Here is a 19,670-nt window from a genome sequence, read left to right as displayed (position 1 = left end):
GGAGGTGGGACACATGTTCCGTCCTGGAGGCGCTGGCGATGAGGATGTCATCCAGGTATACGAACAGGAACGTCAGGTCCCGTAACACGGTGTCCATGAGGCGTTGAAAAGCCTGTGTGGAGTTTTTGAGGCCGAATGGCATGCGGAGAAATTCGAATAGCCCGAACGGGGTGATCACCGCGGTTTTCGGAACATCCTGCGGCCGGACGGGAACCTGGTGATAACCTCGGGCGAGGTCCACTTTCGAGAATACCACTTTCCCGGCCAGGCGGGCGGAGAAATCCTGGATGTGTGGGATAGGATAGCGGTCGGGGGTCGTCGCGTCGTTGAGGCACCGGTAGTCTCCACACGGGTGCCACCCGCCGCCTGGTTTCGGGGCGATGTGGAGGGGCGAAGTCCACGGACTGTTCGACCGGCGGATGATGCCGAGGTGCTCCATGGTGTCGAACTCGGCTTTGGCGATGGCGAGCTTCCCCAGGTCGAGGCGCCGAGCGCGGGCGTAGACGGGCAGACCAGTGGTCGAAATGTGGTGTTCTACCCCGTGTTTGGTGGCAGCGGACGAGAACGTGGGTCTCGTAAGGTCCGGGAACTGGGTGAGGAGACGGGAAAACTCGTCGGAGGCCGCAAGTGCGCTGGACAACAGCATCGTGCTGGACCTACTGAGGGAACACGGGAGCGAGCTGAAGGTTTCAGCGTTGATGAGACGTCGGTTCTTGACGTCCACCAAAAGGCCATTGGCGCAGAGGAAGTCAGCGCCGAGGAGGGGGGTGGACACTTTTGCTGTGACAAAGTCCCAGGTGAACCGTTGCCCGCCCAAACAAAGCGCCACGTTCCGTGTCCCGAAAGTGCGGATGGAACTGCCGTTGGCGGCTTCGAGGACGGGGCCGTGGTTCCCTCCATGGATGTCTATGGATGACGCGGGCAGGATGCTCACCTGGGTGCCCGTGTTGCAAAGGAAACGGCGCCCGGAGTCGGAGTCAGTAACAAACAACAAGCTGCCTGAACGGCTGACAGCCATAGCAACCGACGAGTGGTCTTTAGTTTGCTTCGACGCGGGAAAACAGCTTGGGGGCCGGCACCTCCGGGCATTGGGGCTGAACTGCGCATGGTAGAAGCAGAGGCCTGAGGGTTGCTGCCGTTGGGCTGTATCAGTGGGGGTAGGGCTCCACGTGGCCGCGCAGTACTGTTGCCCGGCGGAAAAAAATTGGTCGGCCTCCTTGGCCAGGTCGCGGAAATCGGTAATAGAAGAGTTGGCTAGCGACGACCGTACCTGACCTGGTAGCTGCTGGAGGAACAGTTCCTTGAAGAGGAAACACAGCGTGTGTGTGCCCAGGAGGGCCAGCATGTGGTCCATCAGCTCCGAGGACTTGGAGTTGCCAAGCCCGGGCAGGGAGAGGAGCCAGCGAGCGCGTTCGGCTTCGGTGAGGCCGAAAGTCCGTAGAAGGTGCGCCTTAAGCGTGTCATATTTGCTGTGCTCCGGGTGTTTTTCGAGCAGGTTCATGACTCTGGCCGCGGTGGAGCTGCCGAGAGCAGAGACAACATAGTAGTACCTCGCGTCGTCCGCGGTGATGTTCCTGATTGCAAATTGAGCTTCGGCCTGGGCGAACCAAGCGGCAGCCTGTTGTTCCCAAAACTCGGGTAGTTTGATGGAAACGGCGTTCGTCGCCATTTCAGAAGAGGCCTTTGGAATCATCCAAAGGAGCAGCGGGGTCACCAATGTTGGGATCAACAGAAATCAACAGGCTGAGACTTTCTTTTGGTAAAGGACAAAACGTGTCCTGCTTTTATCACATCTCCACATGGGCTGCAAAACCTCAGCCCCGTGCAGGGTTACAAGCAGGGGCTGATGAGTCATCACGTAACCCGACACTCTTAAAGGGCCCGACACTCTTAAAGGGGCCCTGCACCAATAACCCAACCCAGCATGTACATACCACAGCATTGCTATACAAAGTGAATTGTGTTAGGTACATATAACAGCATTGGGTACACATTGTGTTATTGTCCCTTTGTGGCCTCTGCCACATCGTTTTAATTAAACAAAAGAAAGAACTTGCATTTATATAGCGCCTTTCACAACCTCAGGCTGTCCCAAAGTGTTTTGCAGCTAATTTAGTACTTTTGAAGCGTAGTCACTGTTATAATGTAGGAAACGTGCCAGCCAAATTGCATACAGCAGGTTCCCAAAGTTCTCACAAACAGCAATGAGATAATGACCAGATAATCTGTTTTTTTTTAGTGATGTTGGTTGAGGACACCGGGGAGAACTCCCCTGCTATTCTTTGAAATAATGCCTTGGGATCTTTTGCGTCTACTTTAGGGTAGACGCAAAAGGGCAGACAGATCCTCGGTTTAATGTCTCATCGGAAAGACGGCACCTCCAACACTGCAGTACTCCCTCAGTATTGCACTGGGATGTGAGACTAGATTTTGTGCTCAAGTCTCTGGAGTGGGGCTTGAACCCACAACTAGGATTGCCAACTCTGTTTACATCATATTCCTGGAGGTTTCATCGCATGATCTCCCGCCTTCAACTGTCCTGCCTCCATGCTTCCGCCACTGGTCGCCCAACATGACAATCCTAGCGGAAAGTGGTCAATAAGGGTGACTACAATGCCCACAATCCTCTGCACTCCAGAAACCGCTCCATCCCACACATGGTTTTACCTGTTAGAACAGAGTTGCATTGCATCCTGGGTGCATTGCGGACCTGCTGTTTGTTGTAAATCCGGCTGGAGCGATACGGGAGAAGAAAATGCCCCTATGATTTTCTTTTTCTTGGTTGCTCACAGGAGTGTCCAGGAGATTATACCTTAGTTCCAAGAGCTTCAAGGACAATCTGGATGGGTTATCAACCCTACCCACAGCCTTCTTACTCAGAGGCTAGAGTGCTATCATTGAGCCAAGGCTGACGCAGGAAAGATTCATCATTGGTATTTTGTATGGACTGTATAATCCAAACAGGCTAAGTGTGAAAGCAGTTATGTTTAAGCAATAAGTGAAATGTTTAACCAATACAACCAAGTAAGCAAAGAGTGAAAACAGGTACAAGTTTCAGCACAATGGAGTAATCTGTTCACAAAATTATTTATTGAAATCTAAACCTAATAGGGGATGGGAGTGTGGGGGGTGGGGTGGGTCTACAGGCAGATCTTCTCTAGACAGCCCCACCCCACGTCAAAGGGTTATGGTAGTGGAAGTTCCCAGGCTTCCCGGTAAGTGTAAGGTTATATTTCTTACCCCAGTAAGACAGGGAGCCAGAAAAGCTATTTGGTTACCAGTTTAGTTATAGTGCTAGCTTATGAATAGTTTTGGTACTACATGAAACTGTCTGATAACACTAGAATGATGTCATAGGTTCTCTTTACAGTGACCATGCTTGGATCAATGAGCATGTTGTTATGACCTGTATCACAAGTATGTTTATCACCTCATCCCTCTTTTAATTGCAAATGTAATTAATGGACCAAGCATAACCACTCTGGCACACACATTTTCCTCTATGAAATAAACTCAAGGTTCCAGAGTAAGGTAATCAACGGCTGAATGAAAAGTACAGAACTCTTGGGGCAAACACAGCATTGAATATCTGCCAGAATTAATTTAATCACACAGACTACAAGTCTTACTGGAGACTTTGTGTGTAGCTTTTCTACATTACTCGTCTTCCTCAGTGATTTAGTTTTCTCATTGATGACGGCTTCATTTGCTGCTCTGTGTGACAGTCCCTCTGCTTGCTGTGTGAAAGTTTAAACATTTCTGCAGCCATCGTGGTTTAATCACCTTTCAAGTTAATTAAAAGTATGTTTATTACAACTTTTTGAAAAATAAAGCAGGTACAAAACAATTAGGCCTAGAAATTCAGTGGGCTGCGCCACCCATTAGCGCCTTAAGAGGGCGCTAAGTGGGTCGGAAGCCACTGGCCATGCCTCCCGCTAAATTTAGCGGGACGCTAATGGCGGCGCTAGCCGTTAGCGCTGCGCCGCTACCGATGACGTCATTGGTGTGCGCAGCGCTCCGCTACCGCCCCGATCACGATATTTAGTTGCGCCCCCTGCTTTAACGCCGGACACTATTTGCAAACGGTTCAGGGGGCCTACCTGCGGCGGTAGAGGCGCTAATTAAAGGAGGTGCGGGGCGGCCATTTTTTTTGCTGGCCGCCTGCCAGCACCTCTCCGCGCTGCCGTCCCCGGCCTCCTGAGCCCCGCCCCCCACGGAGTGCCGACTGCGTTCCAAGAGCCCGGCACGTCTCCTCGGTGCCGGGCTCTTTTGCCGGCACTCGCAATCCTCGATCGCGCTGCACAAGGCCCCTCCCCTTTAAGAAGGGGCGGAAGGCCTGCAGTACCGCAGCGCGCCGTGCTGCAGCGTGTGGTGCTGTGGCACGTTGTGCAGCGATCTTCAGCTGCAGCGCCCCAAGAGGGATGCGGGGTGCCTCCAGTAGCGCCGCGCTTCCCTCTGGGGCGCGCAGAGTGAATTTCCGGCGGGCGGCCGCGACTATTTCCGGGGCGCTACTTTTGGCACCCTGTCGAGGCTGGCACCCCAAATGGGGCGCTACTGAATTTCTAGGCCTTAATATTCAGACTTGCCATACCTCCTGCATTTTACTTGGAATAACACTAATGGGACATGGTTACTTATAAAGGATCTTGCAAGACATTTATAAATAGACAAGAACATTGATGTTATTGGCGGTGAGATGACATATGTTATTATTTTGGGTTCTTTCACTCCTTTTGCCTCAGATACTTTTAGCTTTTGTTGCTTTAGACTACTCTCCTAGGTGACATCTACCTCCCCCTAAATGCTTGACACAATTTGAAGAAGAGCAGGGGAGATCTCCTAGTGGCCGGCCTCCCATCTTCCACCCTCCATAAACTTGAGTTTATCCAAACTCTGCTGCCTGTATCCTAACTCGCACCAAATCCCGTTCACCCGTCACCCAGTAGTCGCTGACCTACATTGGCTCCTGGTTGAGCAACACCTCGCTTTTAAAATTCTCTGACTTATTTTAAAATCCCTCCATTGCCTCAGCCCTCCCTATCTCTGTAACCTTCTCCAGCCCTATAATCCTCCGAGATATCTGCGTTCCTCCAATTCTGGCCTCTTGCTCATCCTTGATTTTAATCGCTCCACCATTGGTGGCCGTGCGTTCAGCTGCCTAGGCCCTAAGCTCTGGAATTGCCTCCCTAAACCGCTTTGCCTCTCTACCTCTCTTTTGTCCTTTAAGACGCTCCTTAAAACCTACCTCTTTGACCAAGCTTTTGGTTATCTGCCCTAATGTCTCCTTATGTGGCTCAGTGTCACATTTTGTTTGATAACACTCCTGTGAAGCGCCTTGGGATGCTTTACTACATTAGAGGCACTATATAAATGCAAGTTGTTGTTGTTGTCTTGGCCAACATTTAGCGGTCATTTATGGGCAAATTGGCTGTCATGTTTCCCAGTCTTACAACAGTGCCTGCACTTCACAAGGACTTCATTACTTTGGGATGTCCTGAGGACATGAAAGGTTCTATGTAAATGTACTTTCTTTTTAACTTGAGAGGTAGCAGCATAGTGTCGGTGAAAAGCAGCAGCAAGGGTGAAGTGTCAGTCTGAGACCTTGCACTGGGGCCATGGGGAACATCAGAAGCCACGCTCCAAGCTCTGGCTCACTTATGATCATCGCCTCAGGATATCTACCAGTTTAAAAAAATAATATTCACACACACTTTTTATATATGCATTGGTGGAGTATGATAAAACAAAAAAGTCCTCCCTCTAAATATCCCATCCCTTTAATGGAGAACTAGGTATGCACTGCAAGGCTTGAAACCCCTAAATGACCTTTTTGTAGCAATGATTTCAGCCTGAAGACTTTCAGTGATTCCCTGCTAGACTGCACCTACATCGGGTGGGTTGTTAAAGTTCTTCACTTCTTGTTTACTAGTATGAATCTGAGTGTAACATGAACAGATATATTCAGGAAATCCTTATTTGACCTCTATCACCTTCGAACCCAAACAATTACTCAAGAAATGTCCTTTATCTCAGTGAAGCAAAGTATTCTTCTGTACTATTGCACCTCTATTGTCAGACCTTAAACTCACTGTTCCTCACCTTTGAATACTCATTTCTCACCGGACTTTACTGCTTCACACACAAAATGTACAATGCAGTATCTAAACAGCTCAAAAAGACTACTTGTGCCCAAGTTTGGCAAACTCTTTTATTTTGAGTAGCAAATTCAGTGTAAAGCCAGGAGTAGACATTCCAGATTGGTCAGAAAGATCATGTGTTGGCTCTCCTGAAGCTGAAATCTCTCTGCTTTTCCAATTTTGATTATGTATTTGGTATAAAATCCAAGCTTTAACATGTCAGGCTGATTTTTTTGCTATCTCGGTGAATATTTAAGTGCGTCAGAAACTGCAAAGTTTTGTCTTCCCTCAAATAGCTTTGACTAAAATTTAATTGGTTTTGATATCATATCAACTTGACCAAGATTTCCTTGCTGTCAAACTATAACAAAGTATTAGTGAATTATGATATATGGTAGCATAAGCCCCATGCTCCCACTCTGTCTCAGAATTTTTATACATCAACATTTGTATAACATACATTGCTAATACAAGGATAAAGGAAAAATAAAAATCCAGCAGTCTTCTGTGAACAAATAGTGGCCACTTTTACATTGTGGTTCAGGTCCTGGGAGAATGATGCCAAAATGACCTTCCTGTATTGTTCTTCTGTTCTTACATTTGAAACCTGCTGCCAATCCCCTGGTGGTTGGTTCAGCCCAGGGAGGAGTTAAGCTCAGCTGGAACAACGTAGGTCAGGCAATTTACATTGGGGAGTGCTGGGAGACCCATGCATCATGAGTCAATCACACCATTGTAATAAAACGGGCCTTGTGATGCTTCCTACATCTGTTCTGCCTGCTTTCATTCTTTAAATTTATTCAGTCACATTGACACTTCTGCCACTCATATTAAACAGCTTTGGTGCCTAAAGCACTTTAACTATTTTGATGACAAGATATTTGTTAATTTGTTGAGAATTTGAAACACAGGCGTAACATTTTTTTTGGAGTGATGAAGTGATCAGAACTGAATATTTTGGAGGCATTTTCTGTCCCAGAGCATGAATGCAGCTGTCATTACAGAGTATCATGCAGTGCAGTGCACTAGAACGACAAGGAGAGGGTGCAGATGGCATAGAAGGTACATGGCTGCACCTGGTACTGTGCCAGAAAGCGAGTTTTTAAGACAACACAGTCAGCTACCTGGACATGACAGAGAAATAGTGCATGGCTTGACTCAGACTCAGCAGTGTGGCTGTGACTGAGCCATGCCATTTGATCCAAGAAGACTTGTAGGGACAGACTACCATCCACACTGCACTGTCAGTGCATGTACTGATCAATTTGATTCACAACATAGTTATGGCAGAGAAAGGCCATTCTGCCCATCTCAGAAAGATTCTAAAATCTCCCCATTTCGACATCTAATTGCTTCTTAAAAGATTCGAGAGCTTTTACGAACATAGAAAATGACGGACAGGAAAAGATCCACTGGCCCATGCAGCCTGTCCCATATAACTGTGATGTCTAATGCATCACAATACAGAACTCCCCACCCGCCCAAAGCCATATAATCTCTTGGGAGAGCTGAAAAACCAGATCAAAACCCAATTCTTTAAACGTTTGGACCAGTTGTGGGGACAGGGTATTACAATATGCTCCAGAGAGGTGTACACAATTATATTGGTGTACTGCACACTGCACAATATTACTATGGACTCACCGTGGACTTGGGTGAAGAGCAGCTGCAATCCATGTAACACCAGACGAGAATGGTGCGAGCAACCACCAAGAACAGGCCACACGTGGCAGCCAGGAAACAGGAAGTGTGAGGGACTCCTTGGCCAGTTCTTCTAGTGAGTTGTGCAAAAGGAAATCATTAATTTCTATTAGACATATGGAATTATTTGCTTTGACTGTATACTTTAGCATAGACCTGTATATGTATTCTGTTAGTTACACTTTATTTTCTGTACATGAATGAATGACAGACCGTAAGATATAGCAAAGTGAATTCATTTATTAGGTGTTTCAGTGCTTGTGGTGTATGTGTTTAGTATATTTTTGTCCCTCGTGTGTTGTCAACTTCTGCATGTTAGTTTTTGAATTGCTCTACTAGGTGCTCCCCTAGGTGGATACCTACATAACCAAGGGTCAAACTCTAGAGGATACATTAAACAGGGTACCTGTATATATGACTAATTCTAATAAACCTGTATCACTGCCAAGACTCTTCTTTACTGGAATTGCTGTGGGTTCAGTGCTTTCAAAGGCACTGCCTGGTGCTGCTTGTGCATGCAGCGATGTGTGATGATGACATGTGATAAACAGTTGCTCCTGTATGACTCCACATATGCCATTGCTATACGGGATCTCCTCATGATGCCCACCACTGATCTGTGTGTGCATAGAATGCTGTGTCTGTGACACATTGCCACATTTGTACTCTCTGTACCTTATTTGTGGGCCATCTTCCCACACCAAGGGGGCAAAATTCCCCTAGTGGGCCATCTGGGGCACTAACTGGAAAAAGTTTCAAAGCTTAGCGCCTGGTGCTAATGATTGTGAGACTCACCTAAATTTCCTGACATCGCCCCAGGAAGGGAGAGGGGCGCTAAATCAAGTGCTAATGTCCTCAGTGGGGTGCTACAGGGGTGCTAATACCAGTGAGCTGCCGAATTTCAGGTGAGTTCCAAACAGATTTGATCACTCGCGCTGCTTCTTTCCAGCTCTTAAAGGGGATGTTCGATCATTCACCAGATGCTCATTTGCAGCTTTGCTTGCTTCAAGGAGAACAGACACATACTGCAGACCCTTTTTATTGCTCTGAGAAGAACTGCCTAATGCAATTGAAGATTCCTTATTCAGCAGCAAACTCTGAAATCTCAAAACCGCTTCCAATAATCAAAAGGGCTCTTTGCTTTTGAGGTGCAAAAAGTTTGGTGTCCCGGCCAACACAAACAACAACCGGAAGTGGATGTCTTTAAACAGCGCTCCTCCACAGGCCTTCCGACTGGAAAACGCCTGCCGAACCTGTCGCTAAAAAACAGAGGCGCAGAGGCAGGCAAAAAAGGGGAATTTTGCATCAGGAGCGCTAACAGGGCGATGCGCCCGGAGATGATGACATGATCTCCGAGCGCAGAAGGTCAGGGCGAAAACCGGTAGCACCACCGCTAACCTCCCGCTGAATTTTGCGGGAGGCACGGTTATTGCCTTGGGGGTGGGGGGGGCGCAAAGCCATTTGTGCCCCGTTAGCGCCTCCCATCGGAGGCGCAAACAGAGGGAATTTCTCCCCCCAAAAATGTTATCATGTTGCTCTGTTACACAGTTCAGACTTACATGCACCTGGTTGCTAAATTAGGATTTTCTCTCTGGTTGGTGAGACAATAATTCCACACTTCATTAACGGACTTTCCAAGATTTATATACCGGTCAAGTGGCACATTAATTACTTGAGTGATCTTAAACAATCATTATGGCAGATGATCATGATCGGCTGGCTTCTAGTTTACTCACAATTTTTATGTTTCTAAACCATGTGTCCCTACTATTTTGTTAGTGAGACATAAACTAGGATGAACAATAGTAATGCAACCTGTTTTGTTTGACAGAAAGGGAAAATGGCTGTGTTTCTTGTGCTATGAATGTACTTGCCAATCTGTCAAAATTCAATCCCTGCTGCAACTCATTTTTCAAATATACATGACTAGAATTTCATTCACAGATTACGAAAGGATTGCTAATTGTTTATTTGTACTAAATTGCTTCACAAGTATAAGATGCAAGACCTAAATTTTACAGTGATTGTGCAACATATAGAAGTATCACAAAGTCTTATGGATATTCAAGCAGACTAAATATTTTAATTGGATGACAAATAGTGACTCATGGCCTGGTTTTGAAATCCCTGAATTTTTCTCAGATTTCCAGGTGTCTGACTGGGAAGTAGCTGAGTGTGTACGTGTGTGTGTGTAGTAAGGTAACTAAGCAATACTTTGCCACTAAACACTATGAGGTCGTGTTTTATTTCTCTTGTTGGTGTTTATACTTTGTTGCTGATACTCAGTGCAGACCCAGGTGCCAAATGGCTAAGGAAGAAAAATTGGGTATCACCCATTTTGGGGCGCTAATATCGGCCGGGCGCAAAGTTTAGCGCCCGGTGCTAATTATCGCCTCCGACTGCAAAATTCGCCTCTATCACTCCTGGAGGTGATTTGAGCACTAAATCAGGCGCTACACACCTCTCTTAAGGTGCAAACGTCAGGGAGCAAGGCACTACCTCAGAACACTACCGAAGCTCAGGTGATGTCAGTTACCATGGAAACCAGACAGACTGCCGCCGTCCAGTTATTAAAGGGGAGGGGCCATCTTGCCGGCCAGCTGCACCCTGCTCATTGCAGTCTTGAATCTCGGCCTGGAGAGACCTCTAAAGCAATTGTGTTGGAAGCACTAATGGATTGGCCCAGGGAAAGAGCTCGGCGCTTAGGAATCTCAAAAGTGGTGCTGAGCGCCAGAACTCCTTAGGACAGTGTTAAATCTCTCCCTCTCAACCTGCGTGTACCAAAACTTCTGCCGACAAGAAAAGGCAGGGGGCGCCCACCTTTAAATAGCGCTCCCCCAGCTCCTTCCCGACTTAAAAACGTTCCCCTCTACCTGTCGTTCCTAGCGGCAGGCGCTAAGGCAGTGGGCACGACTCAATATCCAGTCCGGGGCACTACCAGGGCATTGCACGCTCGACTGACGTCACGATCTGCGGGCACAGGAGATCGCGGCAGTAGTGTTTAGTGGCGTAGCAAAATGACTGGTCAATTTCTCGAGTGGCGCTAAAATCGCCATGCTCGAGCGCTAAGTTCCTAGCGCCTCGTTAGTGCCCCCCAAAGGCACTAACGGGAGGCGCTAACCAACCGAACTTTTCCCCCTAAAAGTCCATTCCATATCTACTTCCCTGGCCTCTACCAGTAGTGCTTGGTAAAGAGGTACTACAAGGTACCAAAGGCGTAAGTGTTGACTTGAGCTCCTTTCCTCACTGGCTGTGTCTCACTTCCATTTGGCACCTCCCAAGCTGACGCTGGGACTGGACCATGTAAGGGAGTCTGGTAGGGGAAAGGGGCAGAAGGCATGGCTTAGCATTTCGAGATACGAATGTGCTGCATTGCTGAAGCCACTCAACACTATATACTGCTGTAATGCTGTTTGTTAAAAGAACAGAGAACAAAAAATGTTGTTGCTCATATTTTTTGTGTCATTTAGGTTACTCTGCCCCATATCCAGTTAAAACAACCTACTCCAAAGACTCTATCAATGCTATCTTGAGCCACCTGCTAGGAAATGCAGAAGAGTCCCCCAGAGCGAGATCTCAAATTTTCCCTCCCTTCAGAGGAATGCCTTGTCTCTGCTCAGTACACCTCCCTTACGGTATGGCTGAGAGCTCCCATGTGGCAAATCAAAACCTCCAGCCCATACTTTACCACTCTGAATGAGTTTGTGGGAATAATAGTGGAATGAGCCACCATGATGGCTAGGTCAACAGAATTTCACTGTTTGGTGAAAAAATTAAAGTGAGCCAGGGAATATGGGAAACAAATGTCACTTAAAGTCTGAACTAGTGACCCCCCTTCCCCACCCCTAGATCTAATGGGTAAAGGCATTGGGCAGTGCGGCAGTATACCATACAGACCAGAAAATCCAGGCTTTGATTCTCAGCCAGGATAGCAGTAGAGGGACTTTTGGTCCCAGTGCTCCTGGGTTAGCGAGAAAAAAGTACCAGCCAAAGTTCCCATTCTGTGAAATGTTGGATGAGGACAGGATTGGGCTCTGTTGTGATGCCCTTCACATTCAAATAACCAACTGACACTCACTGTGTCGCTGCATAGATGAAGTATGTCAGCATGGGTGAGTAACTGGAGAGCTACTCTCACCTGGGGAACTGTACGCCAGCACTAGTCAACTCCTTCAGGAGGAGAGGGGGAAAAAATCACTAAAACACCAAAATAAATGATAGGATATTTGTAGACGTAAAAGAGACATTATCCAATTAAACAGGGAAACAGTCCTCTATCTTATTATTAACTACAATCTCAATTTTAACAATGCCTGGCACATTACTGCAGAGCACAAATAATACATTGATAATGTGCAACACGCTGGAGTTCAAAGACAGTGCAGTTTGTTCAGCTGGCCAACGCTGATTTGCAGCATGGCTGAACTTTCAAAATGAATGGGGGCAGGGTCAGATGGGCCAGTTGTGTTATATGTTGTGTCCAGCCTCAAGCAGTGTTCATTCTCAGGCTTTCCCGAGATGATGAGAGGTTCATCTGGGATGGGTGATCAAATGTAGTACCAAGATAATGGTGCGTGCCTTGCCAACCGGAAGGAATGAAAATGAAAAATGTGCTGCTACCTCAGTGTGAAGTAAAAGTCAGAGTGGTGCGTGGTTCAGACAAATAGCTTTGATAACAACACATCTCTGATTGAGTAAAGATTGACCAGTGAAACTTCCTGTCCCAATATTATGGATTTAATCCAAACAACAGATTGTGTTTATTCTGGCTGGACTTGAGGGGGGTGGTTGGGGGGGGGGGGGGGGTGGATGGTGGTGGGGCGGCGGGGTGGTGGAGTAGGGTCTGCAGAGCAGACAAACAAGGCATCCAAGGAATCCTTGAGTTGTGAGGAATGTTCCAAATACATCAAGAAGCAACAGTTAAGGTTAAGAATCCTCAACAAGAAGGACATGAGAAAGGGCATTCTACACACGGCTCTTCCTGCCAGTAAAAATTGATAGTTGAGGGAGCAGAATGTGGCCAAAGCTTTAAAACTCGTAGGAGGTGAAATTCACCTTGGGCTGGATTTTGATTCTGGAGGCGTGTAGGAGGCGGGACTACAACTTTCGGGGTTGTAGTCCCGCCTCCATCGAGTTGTGACCAACCCACGCGATTTTCACTTGATTGACCTTGTTGAGCCCGCCCAGCGGGCTCAGCAGGCCAATTAAGGGCCACCCGGCAACAGGTGACGTCACAGATTGATATTTCATCTGTCAAGAGCTTTTGACAGATGAAATTTCAGCATTTGACAGTTCTTTGAAGCTGTCAAACACTGACAATCTGTACACTAAGTTAATTCCTTCCGCTCAGGCTGATTTAGAGATCTCTCCAGAACAGAAAGCTGAATGCTGCAACTTTTGACAGCTCACAGCCATTCTGCTTTCTGTGCCGGTGAGATGAGGGACTCCCGAGACCTGAAGGAAGGAAGGCTGTAAAGGTAAGTAAAACTTCTTTAAACACTTTACACACACCAAACACACTTACCTCTTCACTCATGCACCCATCACTCACCTGAACACCGGACATCTCGAACCCTCCAAGTCCTTCAGCCCGACGGTCTGCCTCGCTAACTTGGTGTAGTTTGGCGCTGTCGGGAATCCCACACTTCAGGAATAAAAATAGGGATTAGGCTAAAAACTGCCTGTTAACTAACTACCTGTTAACAGGCAGTTAATTGGCACTAATCCCCTTCCCGCCTCGGGGAGGTGGGTCCCAGCACAGGTCGGGTATCCGCCTCCTTTGAAATTGGCATGGAGGCGGGATGGGTTCGTGCCCCCCGATTTTGAGATTTTAACCCCCCACACGCCTCCAATCCCGCCTCCACGGCCCAATAAAAATCCTGCCCAAGGACAGAGCCAGGTATCATTTTCTGCTAACAGCATTTTCATGCTGTCTTGCATTAATCCTATAAAAATAACAAGATACCAAATGCTCATCAGTCTAATTTCTACCCTGTTCATGTGCACATATTGTGTATGTCACTGTGGCCAAACTGCAGCTAATTTTCTATTCCAGTGTCTATGAGCTTTGCTTACAGGATATTTAATATTGTACAAATAGATTAGAATTCAAAACTACAAAAAATCTGATTTCCACGACAAGGTCCCTCCCAGCATTTCAATCTTTTCCCACATTACAACAGTGACTAGACTCCAAAAGTACTTCATTGGCTGTAAAGTGCTTTGGGATGTCCAGTGGTCATGAAAGGCGCTATATAAATGCAAGTCTTTCTTTATCTTTCTTGCCTTTCACTCAATCTCCTCTGCTCCTCCTTATACATCGCTTGGAGACCTTCTCCTATCGAGTAGCACTATAAAAATGCATGCTGCTGTTTACAAAGTTTATAGTTTTTGATCATTTTGAATTCTGACCCAGGCAGTCTTAAGAAAGGGATGTTCTTTAGATCTGCAACCCTGTAGAATAGCTTGACACTGGGTTTTCAGAAAGTGTGGGTGGAACAATGCATTATAGAAATCAGAGAAATTATTGAAGTTTACAGCGCAGGAGGAGACCATTTGGCCCATTGTGTCTGTGCCGGCTCTTTGCTAGATCAATCGAAAACTAATCCCACGACCCTGCTCTTTCCCTGGGGCCCTCTATTTTCCTCTGTTTCAAATATTTGTCCAATTTTCCCTTAAAAAATATAATGATGTCGGCCTCAACACTCTGTGGCAAAGCAATCCATGTTCCAACAACCCTCTGTGTAAAGAAATTTCTCCTAGATTCTATCCTCACTCTCTTAGTCACATCACTGGCTCCCCAAACATAGAATCACTGACTCTCCAAACATAGAATCACTGACTGTCCAAACACAGAATCACTGACTCACCAAACACAGAATCACTGACTCCCCAAACACAGAATCACTGACTCCCCAAACACAGAATCACTGACTGTCCAAACACAGAATCACTGACTCCCCAAACAAAGAATCACTGACTCCCCAAACACAGAATCACTGACTCCCCAAACACAGAATCACTGACTCCCCAAACACAGAATCCCTGACTCACCAAACACAGAATCATTGACTCCCCAAACACAGAATCACTGACTCCCCAAACACAGAATCACTGACTGTCCAAACACAGAATCACTGACTCCCCAAACACAGAATCACTGACTCCCCAAACACAGAATCATTGACTCCCCAAACACAGAATCACTGACTCCCCAAACACAGAATCACTGACTGTCCAAACACAGAATCACTGACTCCCCAAACACAGAATCACTGACTCACCAAACACAGAATCACTGACTCCCCAAACACAGAATCAGTGACTCCCCAAACACAGAATCACTGGCTCCCCAAACACAGAATCACTGGCTCCCCAAACAGAGAATCACTGACTCCCCAAACACAGAATCACTGACTCCCCAAACACAGAATCACTGACTCCCCAAACACAGAATCACTGACTCCCCAAACACAGAATCACTGACTCCCCAAACACAGAATCACTGACTCCCCAAACAGAGAATCACTGACTCCCCAAACAGAGAATCACTGACTCCCCAAACACAGAATCACTGACTCCCCAAACACAGAATCACTGACTCCCCAAACACAGAATCACTGACTCCCCAAACACAGAATCACTGACTCCCCAAACACAGAATCACTGACTGTCCAAACACAGAATCACTGACTCCCCAAACACAGAATCACTGACTCCCCAAACACAGAATCAGTGACTCCCCAAACACAGAATCACTGGCTCCCCAAACACAGAATCACTGGCTCCCCAAACAGAGAATCACTGACTCCCCAAACACAGAATCACTGACTCCCCAAACACAGAATCACTGACTCCCCAAACACAGAATCACTGGCTCCCCAAACAGAGAATCACTGACTCCCCAAACACAGAATCACTGACTGTCCAAACACAGAATCACTGACTCCCCAAACACAGAATCACTGACTCCCCAAACACAGAAACACTGACTCCCCAAACACAGAATCACTGACTCCCCAAACACAGAATCACTGACTGTCCAAACACAGAATCACTGACTCCCCAAACACAGAATCACTGACTGTCCAAACACAGAATCACTGGCTCCCTAAACACAGAATCACTGACTCCCCAAACACAGAATCACTGATTCCCCAAACACAGAATCACTGACTCTAATCTTAACTTGGAGGCACTTTGGGAGTGGCGGGAGGTGGGGGGGTGCGGGGCGGGGCGTTGCGGTTTGATATCGCATGGGAAACCTGGAAGTAAGTTCAGCGCGGTTGTCACTGACATTTTAATGCAGCCAGCTCATTATCATTTTACTTCTGGGTTTGGCATCAATTGCGCGGCAGAGGGCATGATGAAGACCCACATGACGCGATCTCAACTCCAGTATTTAAAGGGCCAATCCAAAGATGGAATTTGGAGGAGTTTAGAGTTGGAAGCAAGAGAGGCCAAGGTGTGACAATGGATTCAGGATGCTCAATGGCTGCGCCCCGGTTCAATGATGCCTCCATTGATGCACTGCTGGGGGCTGCAAGGAGCTGGAGAGAGATACTCTTCCCCAGCAAAGAGGAAGAAACCTGCTGCTGCCACAAAGGAGGTGTGGCCCAGGAGGTCAGCAGCAGGAATATTGTTCTGCGCTCCTGGATTCAGTGCAGGATGCGTTTTAATGACCTAACCAGGTCAGGAAAGGTGAGTACAGTTGCATATTCACCTACATCCTTCTGTGTGCATCACCCCCCTCACTCTGCCTTGTCAAGCATACTCCATCACATCACTCCTCACACCCACTCACCTTGCAAGTGCACCCAGCGAATGGTTCAGTTGGCTCTGAGTCAGAAGATTGTGGGTTCAAGTCCCACTCCAAAAACTTGAGCGCAAAAATCTAGATTGACACTCCAGTGCAGTACTAAGGGAGTGCTGTGCTGTCGGAGGTGCCGTCTTTCGGATGAGATGTTAAACCGAGGCCCCATCTGCCTTCTCAAATCGACGTAAAAGACCCCCGGCTGAAAATTCAGTAGCCTTAGCGTCTCATTTGAGGCGCTAGAGGGCCTTGCGCCGGAGTTATGGCCAGTAGTGAAATTCCCTGGGGCCCTAAATCGGCGTTGCTCCGGTAGCGCTGCGCCGGCACCGATGACGTCATCGGTGTGCGCAGCGTCCCGGTTGCCGTGGTAACCCGCCCGAACTCGCCCGTGGCAGCCGCAACCAGCGTTTTGTCAGAGGTGCCTTACTGCAGTTAGCGCCGGCGCATTAAAGGCCCCGCGGCGGCCGGCCGCTTTCCCGCCGGCCGCCTGCCCGCAGCTCCCTCCCCGGACTTCTCTCCCCCCCCCCCCCCCCCCCCGGAACAGATGCAAGCCCGGCACTTGTCCGAGGTGCCGGGCTCATTTTTAAGCAGATTTGCGCGGGCCGCGGCCGGGTGCAGGCAGCTCCTCCTTAACGGAAGGAGGAGGCCTGCACTTCCCCAGCCTGCCGCACCGCATCGGGTGCCGCAGCGCCGGAATTGCGGCGCGAAACGGCAGTTAGCGCCCTTTTCCAGGCGCTAAGACCCTTCAGTAGCGCCGGCAGCCGTTTGGGCGCGGCGCCACTGAATTTTTGGCGCGCGCAGGGGACTTAGCGCCGGCACTAATTTCCTGCGCTAAAGCCCTGGCTAAGCCAAAACCCAATTTCTAGGCCCCCATGCACTATTTTGAAGAAGAGCAGGGGAGATTTCCCCGGTGTCCTGGCTAATATTTATCCCTCAATCAACATAGCAAAAACAGATTATCTGGCCAGTATCACAATGCTGTTTGTGGGAGCTTACTGAGCGCAAATGAGCTGCATTGCAACAGTGACTACACTTCAAAAAGTGTCTGTAAAGGGCTTTGGAACGTCTGGTGGTCGTGAAAGGCGCTATATAAATGCAAGTCTTTTTTTTTCTTTATCCTTCTCTTTCTATGCAATTCCTCACATCCCCAACTATCCATCCACCACTACCACTCACCCTCATCCTTATGCAATTTGATGTCTCTCCCTGTTGTCACCCTTACCAAATGCACTGCATCGATTGGATGAACACATGCCATTACAGTCACTCATCGGTCTGCTCGTTCCCCTGTTGCAGGAGAAAAGAGTGCAAAATACAAGGGAGAGGGAGAGAACTGGAGGTGGGCCTCCACAGATCACACAGTTGACAACTGCAGAGGAGGAATCACTGTAGATCAGTGGCATCTCAACATCCCTAGCCATCAGAGAAGGGGAGAGGGGGACCCTGCAGTTACCTGGTGACAGAATCAAATATAATGCACACATATGTCATACAACATTCAATCATGTTGACTGGATTTCAGCTAGGGAGTGAAATATAATCATCTCCATAGTGATAAGTTGCAACACTCTTACCTTGCCAGTACTAATTCATCTTTTATCCCCGAAAGGGCCTTCACACATATAGCAGGAGTCCATGGACCTCGCGAACGATGAATCCTCAGAGGAGATGATTCCTTCAGAGGGTGCACCATCACAGGCCTGATGCTTACCATACACCACCTCGGATACTCGCACTTCGGTGGGACCAGTTAGACAGGTAGTTGGGTTTTCACCTGGCGACTCACACTTCACAAGCGAGTAAGAGCAGACACTGGTGGCAGGAACAGCTGTGGAGGGTCCACGTTGGAGGGCGCAGCTGGACACAGATGCTGTACAAGAGCATCTCAGCAGTCTGAGCATCCTGCCTCTACCTCTGCTGAAGCCACCGGGGTGGCATCACATAGGAGCAGTAGGAAAAGGAAGAATAAATCTTTGTAGTTGCACAAGGATATGCACATGGGTGTATGAGAAAATTTTATGTTGTGAAGTTTCTTTTCTTTAGTAGAATCACATACATTTTATTAGTTTGCACCACTTTCTCATCTTGCCCATTCTTGGTTGCTGGGTAGCAAGTTGACTTTTAACTTGCTTGATGATGAATGGGAAGACATGAATTGACAGGGATCAATGGGGAGATGAGCAAAAGGTGGTTGCAGGTCTGCTTTGTATCAGTGGTGTTTGGGGGGGTGGTGGGCAGAAAGAGTGGCCATTTCATGTGCTTCTGACATCGGTCCACTTGTGCAACCTAAGTGAACCTTGCATTAATAAGGGCATCCCTGGCAGCAATGTGAGCAGCCAGTGCTGCATTGCCCTCATTATCTTCCTCCTTCTCATCGTCCTTGTGTTCTTCCTCTTCCTCCTCGGAATCGTCCGCGGACGATCTGCGCTCTGTGCCTTGTTTCCCCTGCAGGTCCAAGCTTTGCTGCTGCGCAATGTTGTGCAGTGCACAGCACGCCCTGACCATTTTGGACACCTTGGCTGGTGCATACTGAAGGCGCCTCCAGATCTGTCTAGGCACCTGAAGCGCATCTTCAGCATGCCGATGGCTTGCTCGATCACACATCTGGTGGTCATATGGCATTCATTGCCGCACTGTTGGGCTTCATGGGTCGGGTTTCTGACAGGTGACATCAGCCACGTTTGAAGTGGGTATCTCTTGTCTCCTAGCAGCCACCCCTTAAGTGTGCTTGCAGGTCCAAAGAAGTCGGGAACTTGGACTGCTGCAGGACAAAAGTATCATGGCAGCTCCCCGGGAATCTTGTGCACACCTGTAGAAATATCTTTTTGTGATTGCACACCAGCTGCATATTGATGGAGTGGAAGCCCTTGCGGTTCACAAATACTCCTGGTTGATCTGGGAGCACGTGGATTGCCACGTGTGCCCAGCCGATGACACCCTACACCTGTGGGAAGCTAGCCAGAGATGCAAACCCGAGTGCCCACTCATTCTGACTGGCGACATTGCAGGAGAATTTCACA

This window comes from Somniosus microcephalus, chromosome 15, assembly GCF_052327205.1.
Source record: "Somniosus microcephalus isolate GS21.2 chromosome 15, FLI_Smic_1.0, whole genome shotgun sequence".
Lineage (NCBI taxonomy): Eukaryota > Metazoa > Chordata > Chondrichthyes > Squaliformes > Somniosidae > Somniosus > Somniosus microcephalus.
This window is presented reverse-complemented; position numbering follows the sequence as displayed.